The sequence below is a fragment of the Hyla sarda genome, chromosome 2, assembly GCF_029499605.1.
Source record: "Hyla sarda isolate aHylSar1 chromosome 2, aHylSar1.hap1, whole genome shotgun sequence".
Classification (NCBI taxonomy): domain Eukaryota; kingdom Metazoa; phylum Chordata; class Amphibia; order Anura; family Hylidae; genus Hyla; species Hyla sarda.
This window is the reverse complement of record NC_079190.1, coordinates 7319855-7328334: the sequence shown is the minus strand read 5'-3', so window position 1 is coordinate 7328334 and position 8480 is coordinate 7319855. Positions and strand designations below refer to the sequence as shown.

Genomic DNA, 8480 nt, shown 5'->3' with positions numbered 1-8480 from the left:
AAGGACAAGAATCTTTATACTGCTGCCTGATGGTGAGTGCGACTTCTTTACTCTTCGTATAAACCCAGCAATTTACAAATCTGTTTAACTTTCTGGCACCAGTTGATTTGAAAAAAAAAAATTTCCACCGGAGTACCCCTTTAAGGCCAAACCACGCCCTGGCGTCACGACAAGAAGGGGTTGAAACCATCTGCCCCTTGGGCAATAACATCTGCCCTGCACCTCACACCCCGACGCAGCAAATTGTTTAGACTGGATACAATTGTAACAGACCCTCAGATGTGAGCAGTGTTGGGATGACTGTCCTCCGTTCAGTGACAGGCAGCAGAGGAGGTTCGTATACACACGCAGAGTCTATTGACAGAACACAATCCCTGTAATGTTCTCTGGCTTCCTCCACGTCCTCCTGGACCGGGTTCAGCCTCCACCCATCCTGCCTTCTGCTCTCGCCCTGGGGTGTTGCAGCCACATACGTATTTTCTTAACCTCACGTTTTCCAAGTTTGGAAGCAATGAGTAAAAATAGGGCGAGAATCGCAGGCGTGCATGGCGAGCGCGGTGCGGATACAGCTGGGATCGTTCCTTCTATCGCGGATCTCTCCTCCTTCTCCCCAGGAAGGAAACTTTCACTTTCTAAAGACTTTGACACTTTTCCCGGCATCCGATGACTTGACGGTGAGTACGCTGCGCGACCTCGGCTCTGCTACTCCAGACGTTCTCCTTATGTTTTAACCCTTTGTGGTTTCCCCTGCTTTTACAGGGGTCTATCGGCATAGGGGCCCTGGTGCCACTGCTACCGCTGCAGCCCCTCATCCCTTAACACTTTGTGATTTCCCAACCAGGGTGTCTCCAGCTGTTGCAAAACTACAACTCCCAGCATGCCCGGACAGCCAAAGGCTGTCCGGGCATGCTGAGAGTTGTAGTTTTGCAACAGCTGGAGACATTCTGGTTGAATAACACTGTCATAACCAGATGTTATCTATAAGACAAGCGTTTTCTTATGGGGCATGGGGGCCCAGTTGCGACTGCTACCGCTGTAGCCCATGGAGTTACACCCCTGATCATAACCTCCTCTGGGCATACAGCCCCAGTGGTCACGGCACAATCTCACCTCTGGCTGTCCGGGCATGCTGTGGGTGTTGTAGTATTGCAACAGCTGGAGGCACCCTGGTTGGGAAACACTGTCATAATCAGAGGTGTAACTTATAGCATTGCTATCTATAAGACAAGAGTTTTCTTATGGGGCATCGGGGCCCAGGTGCGACTGCTACCACTGCAGCCCCCTGAAGTGACACCCCTGATGATACCCTCACCTGGGTATACAGCCCCACTGGTCATAGCCTTGTGACTACAATGTTTCTCTATAGAGAAAATGTATCAACGTTCAAGAATTGGAAATGTGCAACTTTTTTTATGTTATTTTATTTTTTTTTTTGAATATCTCTGTTTTATTAAGGAAATAATTATTTTGTTCTGCAGTAATGGATGTTATATGGGGGCAAAACATGTAGCTGCTGGGGGGGGGGGGCGAGGTTGACAGGTTTCCCTGCATGTTGTCCACAAGACACTTAATAAAGCGTACCTGTCAGATCCAACAAGAAAACATTTATATATATATATATATATATATATATATATATATATATATATATATATATTTATATATATATATATATATATATATATATATATATATGTGTATATATATATATATATATATATATATATATATATATATATAGATATATATCACTCAGTACCTAATCCTGACCATGTACATGTAATTTTTATGTGTCTCGCACCTTTATTTCTTTTTTTATTACACTTTTAATTTAGCTCACTAGTCTGAATTCCTCTCAAAGGGAGGGGCGTGGCCTCACTGTTCAGGTCTCCGCCCCCTCCCTCAGTATGCTGTCTGCTCACATCTCCCCTAGCATTAGCAAAACTACAACTCCCAGCATGTCCTCACCGACAGTAGCGGGACACAAGCCGACAGTGGGAGGAATTTTCAGGGCTCACAGCTGTCAATCAAGAAGGTGTGTCCATGACATAGGTGATGACTCATGGACACAGCAGGACTGGTATGTGTCCAAGCAGGCAGGGGGGGCAGTTGTTTGACTGGATTTTTCAGTATGAAATACTGAACATTTTCTAATGAAAGCAATTGCAAAACCTATTGATTATACATCCTTTACAGCATTTACAAAGTTTTTGTATCTGACACTGCCCATTTAACTGTATCTGTGTACTATATATAAGTGGGGGGCTAGAGGTACAGTACAACGGGGGCATCAGGTGTAATATATGGAGGGGACAAGAGGTGCAGTATAAGGGGGGCATCAGGTGTAATATATGGAGGGGACAGGAGGTGCAGTATAAGGGGGGCATCAGGTGTAATATACGGAGAGGACAGGAGGTGCAGTATAAGGGGGGCATCAGGTGTAATATATGGAGGGGACAAGAGGTGCAGTATAAGGGGGGCATCAGGTGTAATATATGGAGGGGACAGGAGTTTCAGTACAAGGGGGGCATCAGGTGTAATATATGGAGGGGACAGGAGGTGCAGTATAAGGGGGGCATCAGGTGTAATATATGGAGGGGACAGGAGGTGCAGTACAAGGGGGGCATCAGGTGTAATATATGGAGGGGACAGGAGGTGCAGTATAAGGGGGGCATCAGGTGTAATATATGGAGGGGACAGGAGGTGCAGTATAAGGGGGGCATCAGGTGTAATATATGGAGGGGACAAGAGGTGCAGTAAAAAGGGGGCAGGATGCACAATACACGCAGAATGGGAGGCAGGATACATGGGGTCAGCAAGTATAATACATGTAAGGGGGCAGGAGGTACAAAACATGTTTAGGGGCACAATATATAAGAGGAGGCAGCCAGCACATGGGAGAGCACAACATGCACAGTACTGGATCCCATGCACTGCCTCTCTGCCACCAGCAGGTGTCCCTCCTGTGCAGCCTTAACTCTTGCTGAACTGTTTTTGGCCCTTTGGTTTGTCTTCCCGGTTCCCGCCCGGCTGTCACTTATTAGGAATGGTGGAAATTGTTAGTGATGTTGGAAATTATTAGATTTAAGGATCCTCCCTGCAGTGGCTGATAACAGGGAGCACTAGATGTGATTGAGCTGTGTAAGTAATGGAGAGGAGGTCACAAGTCCGGGATCTGTACACGTTCCTCCCTTCTGTCCTATAATTATAACCGTAAATATAGTCTCTATATTTAGTCTTGATTAGCACCTTCTATAAATGACATATAAATGACGGGGTAATGTGTAATTTGGGGGTAGAGGTTTTTTTGATGGTACAAAAGTCACATAAAGCACAGAAGCTTGATGGTTCCAGTTCACTCTATGTGGCGCTAAAAACATCAGAATAGAACTTTAAACAAATGTATCTGTTCCTTTGTCTCTCAGCTCATTGTTACCTTCACCGGAGCCTCAGGACCCTGTTCACTCCACACAGACCCCCGGACAGGGATAGGGACAGGGATAGGGACAGAGACAGCCCAACTGTCACGATGCCGGCTGGCAGGTAGTGGATCCTCTGTGTCAGAGAGGGATTGGCGAGGACCGCGCTAGTGGACCGGTTCTAAGTCACTACTGGTTTTCACCAGAGCCCGCCGCAAAGCGGGATGGTCTTGCTGCGGCGGTAGTGACCAGGTCGTATCCACTAGCAACGGCTCACCTCTCTGACTGCTGATGATAGGCGAGGTACAAGGGAGTAGACAGAAGCAAGGTCGGACGTAGCAGAAGGTCGGGGGCAGGCGGCAAGGTTCGTAGTCAGGGTGGATAGCAGAAGTTCTGGTACACAGGCTTTAGACACACAAAACGCTTTCACTAGGCACAAGGGCAACAAGATCCGGCAAGGGAGTGCAAGGGAGGAGACCAGATATAGCCAGGGAGCAGGTGGAAGCCAATTAAGCTAATTGGGCCAGGCACCAATCATTGGTGCACTGGCCCTTTAAGTCTCAGGGAGCTGGCGCGCGCGCGCCCTAGAGAGCGGAGTCGCGCGCGCCAGCACATGACAGCAGGGGACGGGAACGGGTAAGTGACCTGGGATGCGATTCGCGAGCGGGCGCGTCCCGCTGTGCGAATCGCATCCCCAACGGCCATGACAGAGCAGCGCTCCCGGTCAGCGGGACTGACCGGGGAGCTGCAGGGAGAAAGACGCCGTGAGCGCTCCGGGGAGGAGCGGGGACCCGGAGCGCTCGGCGTAACAGTACCCCCCCCCTTAGGTCTCCCCTTTTTTTTGTCCGGTGACTGCCTCCCCTGGGATGAGGACACCGGGAAGGAATGGATGGTTTCCTCAATGGCAGGCAGTACAGCAGGAGTAGGAATGGGGAGGGAGGGCAGAGGGTGAAGCTTGGCACGGGGCAGGAAGACACAAGAACGGGAGCCATGAGGGGACACAGAGGCTTGCCTGATGGGACTGGGAGGGGGGGAGAGGCATTTCCTGTGGCAGGCAGAGTCCTTAACGACCTTAGGGGGACCGGATACAGGAGGAACCACAGGGTCACGGCAGGGAGCACTGGGAACCGGTTGAAGGCAGTCCTTGGAACAAGAGGGACCCCAACTCTTGATCTCCCCAGTGGACCAGTCCAGGGTTGGGGAATGGTGTAGAAGCCAGGGTAGTCCAAGGAGAATTTCGGAAGTGCAATTGGGAAGGACCAAAAATTCGATTTTCTCGTGATGAGGTCCGATGCACATTAGGAGGGGCTCCGTGCGGAAACGCACGGTGCAATCCAACCTGGCTCCGTTGACCGCGGAAATGTGGAGTGGCTTGACAAGACGGGTCACCGGAATGCGGAATTTATTCACCAAGGACTCCCGAATAAAATTCCCAGAGGCACCAGAGTCCAGGCAGGCCACGGCTGAGAGGGAAGAGCTGGCTGAAGTAGAAATCCGTACAGGTACCGTGAGACGTGGAGAAGCCGACTTAGCATCAAGAGACGCCACACCCACGAGAGCTGGGTGCGAGCGTGCGTTTCCCAGGCGTGGAGGACGGATAGGGCAATCCACCAAAAAATGTTCGGTACTGGCACAGTACAGACAAAGATTCTCTTCCTTACGGCGATTCCTCTCTTCCAGGGTCAGGCGAGACCGGTCCACTTGCATGGCTTCCTCGGCGGGAGGCCTAGGCGCAGATTGCAGTGGAGACTGTGGGAGAGGTGTCCAGAGATCTAAGTCTTTTTCCTGGCGGAGCTCTTGATGTCTCTCAGAAAAACGCATGTCAATGCGAGTGGCTAGATGAATGAGTTCATGCAGGTTAGCAGGAGTTTCTCGTGCGGCCAGAACATCTTTAATGTTGCTGGATAGGCCTTTTTTAAAGGTCGCGCAGAGGGCCTCATTATTCCAGGATAGTTCAGAAGCAAGAGTACAGAATTGTATGGCGTACTCGCCAACGGAAGAATTACCCTGGACCAGGTTCAGCAGGGAAGTCTCAGCAGAAGAGGCTCGGGCAGGTTCCTCAAAGACACTTCGAATTTCCGAGAAGAAGGAGTGTACAGAGGCAGTGACGGGGTCATTGCGGTCCCAGAGCGGTGTGGCCCATGACAGGGCTTTTCCAGACAGAAGGCTGACTACGAAAGCCACCTTAGACCTTTCAGTAGGAAACTGGTCCGACATCATCTCCATGTGCAGGGAACATTGCGAAAGAAAGCCACGACAAGACTTAGAGTCCCCATTAAATTTGTCCGGCAAGGACAGGCGGAGGCTAGGAGTGGCCACTCGCTGCGGAAGGGGTGCAGGAGCTGGCGGAGGAGATGATTGCTGCTGAAGTTGCGACTGAAGTTGGTGCACAATGGTGGACATTTCCGACAGCTGGTGGGTTAGATGGGCGATCTGTCGGGATTGCTGGGCGACCACCGTGGTGATATCAGAGATATAAGGCAGAGGGACCTCAGCGGGATCCATGGCCAGATCTACTGTCACGATGCCGGCTGGCAGGTAGTGGATCCTTTGTGTCAGAGAGGGATTGGCGAGGACCGCGCTAGTGGACCGGTTCTAAGTCACTACTGGTTTTCACCAGAGCCCGCCGCAAAGCGGGATGGTCTTGCTGCGGCGGTAGTGACCAGGTCGTATCCACTAGCAACGGCTCACCTCTCTGACTGCTGATGATAGGCGAGGTACAAGGGAGTAGACAGAAGCAAGGTCGGACGTAGCAGAAGGTCGGGGGCAGGCGGCAAGGTTCGAAGTCAGGGTGGATAGCAGAAGTTCTGGTACACAGGCTTTAGACACACAAAACGCTTTCACTAGGCACAAGGGCAACAAAATCCGGCAAGGGAGTGCAAGGGAGGAGACCAGATATAGCCAGGGAGCAGGTGGAAGCCAATTAAGCTAATTGGGCCAGGCACCAATCATTGGTGCACTGGCCCTTTAAGTCTCAGGGAGCTGGCGCGCGCGCGCCCTAGAGAGCGGAGCCGCGCGCGCCAGCACATGACAGCAGGGGACGGGAACGGGTAAGTGACCTGGGATGCGATTCGCGAGCGGGCGCGTCCCGCTGTGCGAATCGCATCCCCAACGGCCATGACAGAGCAGCGCTCCCGGTCAGCGGGACTGACCGGGGAGCTGCAGGGAGAAAGACGCCGTGAGCGCTCCGGGGAGGAGCGGGGACCCGGAGCGCTAGGCGTAACACCAACTCTGACCATCACAATGTATCAATTACAAATACATATGACACAAATTGTATCCAATCCCATTACCATAAATTAACATTTGTTAAAATTAGAAATTTGTGTTTTTGCTGTGTCCCCGCTCCTGTACACTGAGGGGCCCGGGGGTGAACAGTGATGTCATCAGAGCTTCCATTCTCTATATGTGATGGGCCAGGAGCTCTGCATCCAGCACAGACACCTAGTCCATCTATCTATCTATCTATCTATCTATCTATCTATCTATCTCATATCTATCTATCTATCTATCTATCTATCTATCTCATATCTATCTATCTATCTATCTATCTATCTCATATCTATCTATCTATCTATCTATCTATCTCATATCTATCTATCTATCTATCTATCTATCTCATATCTATCTATCTATCTATCTATCTATCTATCTATCTATCTCATATCTATCTATCTATCTATCTATCTCATATGTATCTCACATGTATCTATCTATCTCAAATCTATCTATCTCAAATCTATCTATCTATCTATCTATCTATCTCATATCTATCTATCTCATATCTATCTATCTCATATCTATCTATCTATCTATCTATCTCATATCTATCTATCTATCTTATATCTATCTCATATCTATCTATCTCATATCTATCTATCTCATATCTATCTAATATCTATCTATCTCATATCTATCTATCTCATATCTATCTAATATCTATCTATCTCATATCTATCTATCTATCTCATATCTATCTCATATCTATCTATCTATCTATCTATCTATCTCATATCGATCTATCTATCTCATATCTATCTATCTATCTATCTATCTATCTATCTATCTCATATCTATCTATCTATCTATCTATCTCATATCTATCTATCTATCTATTTTATATCTATATATCTATCTATTTATCTCAAATATATCTATCTATCTCATATCTATCTCTCATATCTATCTATCTATCTATCTATCTATCTATCTATCTAAGAAAAGAGGTTCCGCAGCACTCCAATAGTGTTCAAAAGGGAGTGATTTATAATCCCACAGCAAAGTGATTGAACGTTTCACCAGTCTCACACCGGCTTTTTCAAACATACATCAGATAAAAAGTCCCACATATTTATGTGATAGCAAACTAATCAATTCATCAATCCATCAATCCATTAGTGTTAAAAAATTGTGATACAATAAAAAGTTGATAATAAAACCGTAATATAAACAGTGATTCCTAGTATAAGAAATATGCAATACAATATATAAGATGCCAATCGTTCTTTACAAGTTGTGTGTACATAATAATTAATATAACAGTGAATCCCCAATCAGGTGAACACAGTGTAAAGTTGATTAAAAACAAATTAAGACAGAGAAGATTTACACTCGCCAGCCATAAGCCGCCATTACGGCGTCCTCGTGTATGCTGAAGCATACAGTGTTGGCTTGGAAACGATCTAACCAATGGCGCGTCAGATCACCCATCTCATGTGACCGAAACTCTTGCACATGCGCAGTAGCCACAAAGCGCTCGCGGCGGCCATATTACTGTGGGGAAAAGATGCCCATAAGCAGTGTACACAATATAGCTACACATTTAGTGGTAAATATAATAAGATCTATATTTTAATTGTATTACAAAGGTGAAATCTTTTAAATATATTTAAGAAAAAGTAAAAGTTCATTAACCCCTTAAGGACTCAGCAGTTTTTCATTTTTGCACTTTCGTTTTTTCGTCCTTACCTTTAAAAAATCATAACCCTTTAAATTTTGCACCTAAAAATCCATATGATGGCTTATTTTTTGCACCTCCAATTCTACTTTGTTATGACATCA

General features: G+C 47.3%; 1 protein-coding gene across 1 annotated transcript in view; it reads left to right on the top strand.

Moving 5' to 3' along the window:
* The first annotated feature begins 519 nt into the window (after nt 1-519).
* The window catches only part of SLCO2B1 (solute carrier organic anion transporter family member 2B1), a 199981-nt gene continuing 192020 nt past the window's right edge, over nt 520-8480 (top strand). Inside the window, exon 1 of the mRNA XM_056561073.1 lies at nt 520-674. The gene's annotated coding sequence lies outside the window, so the exon portion shown is untranslated. The remainder of the gene's footprint in view (nt 675-8480) is intronic.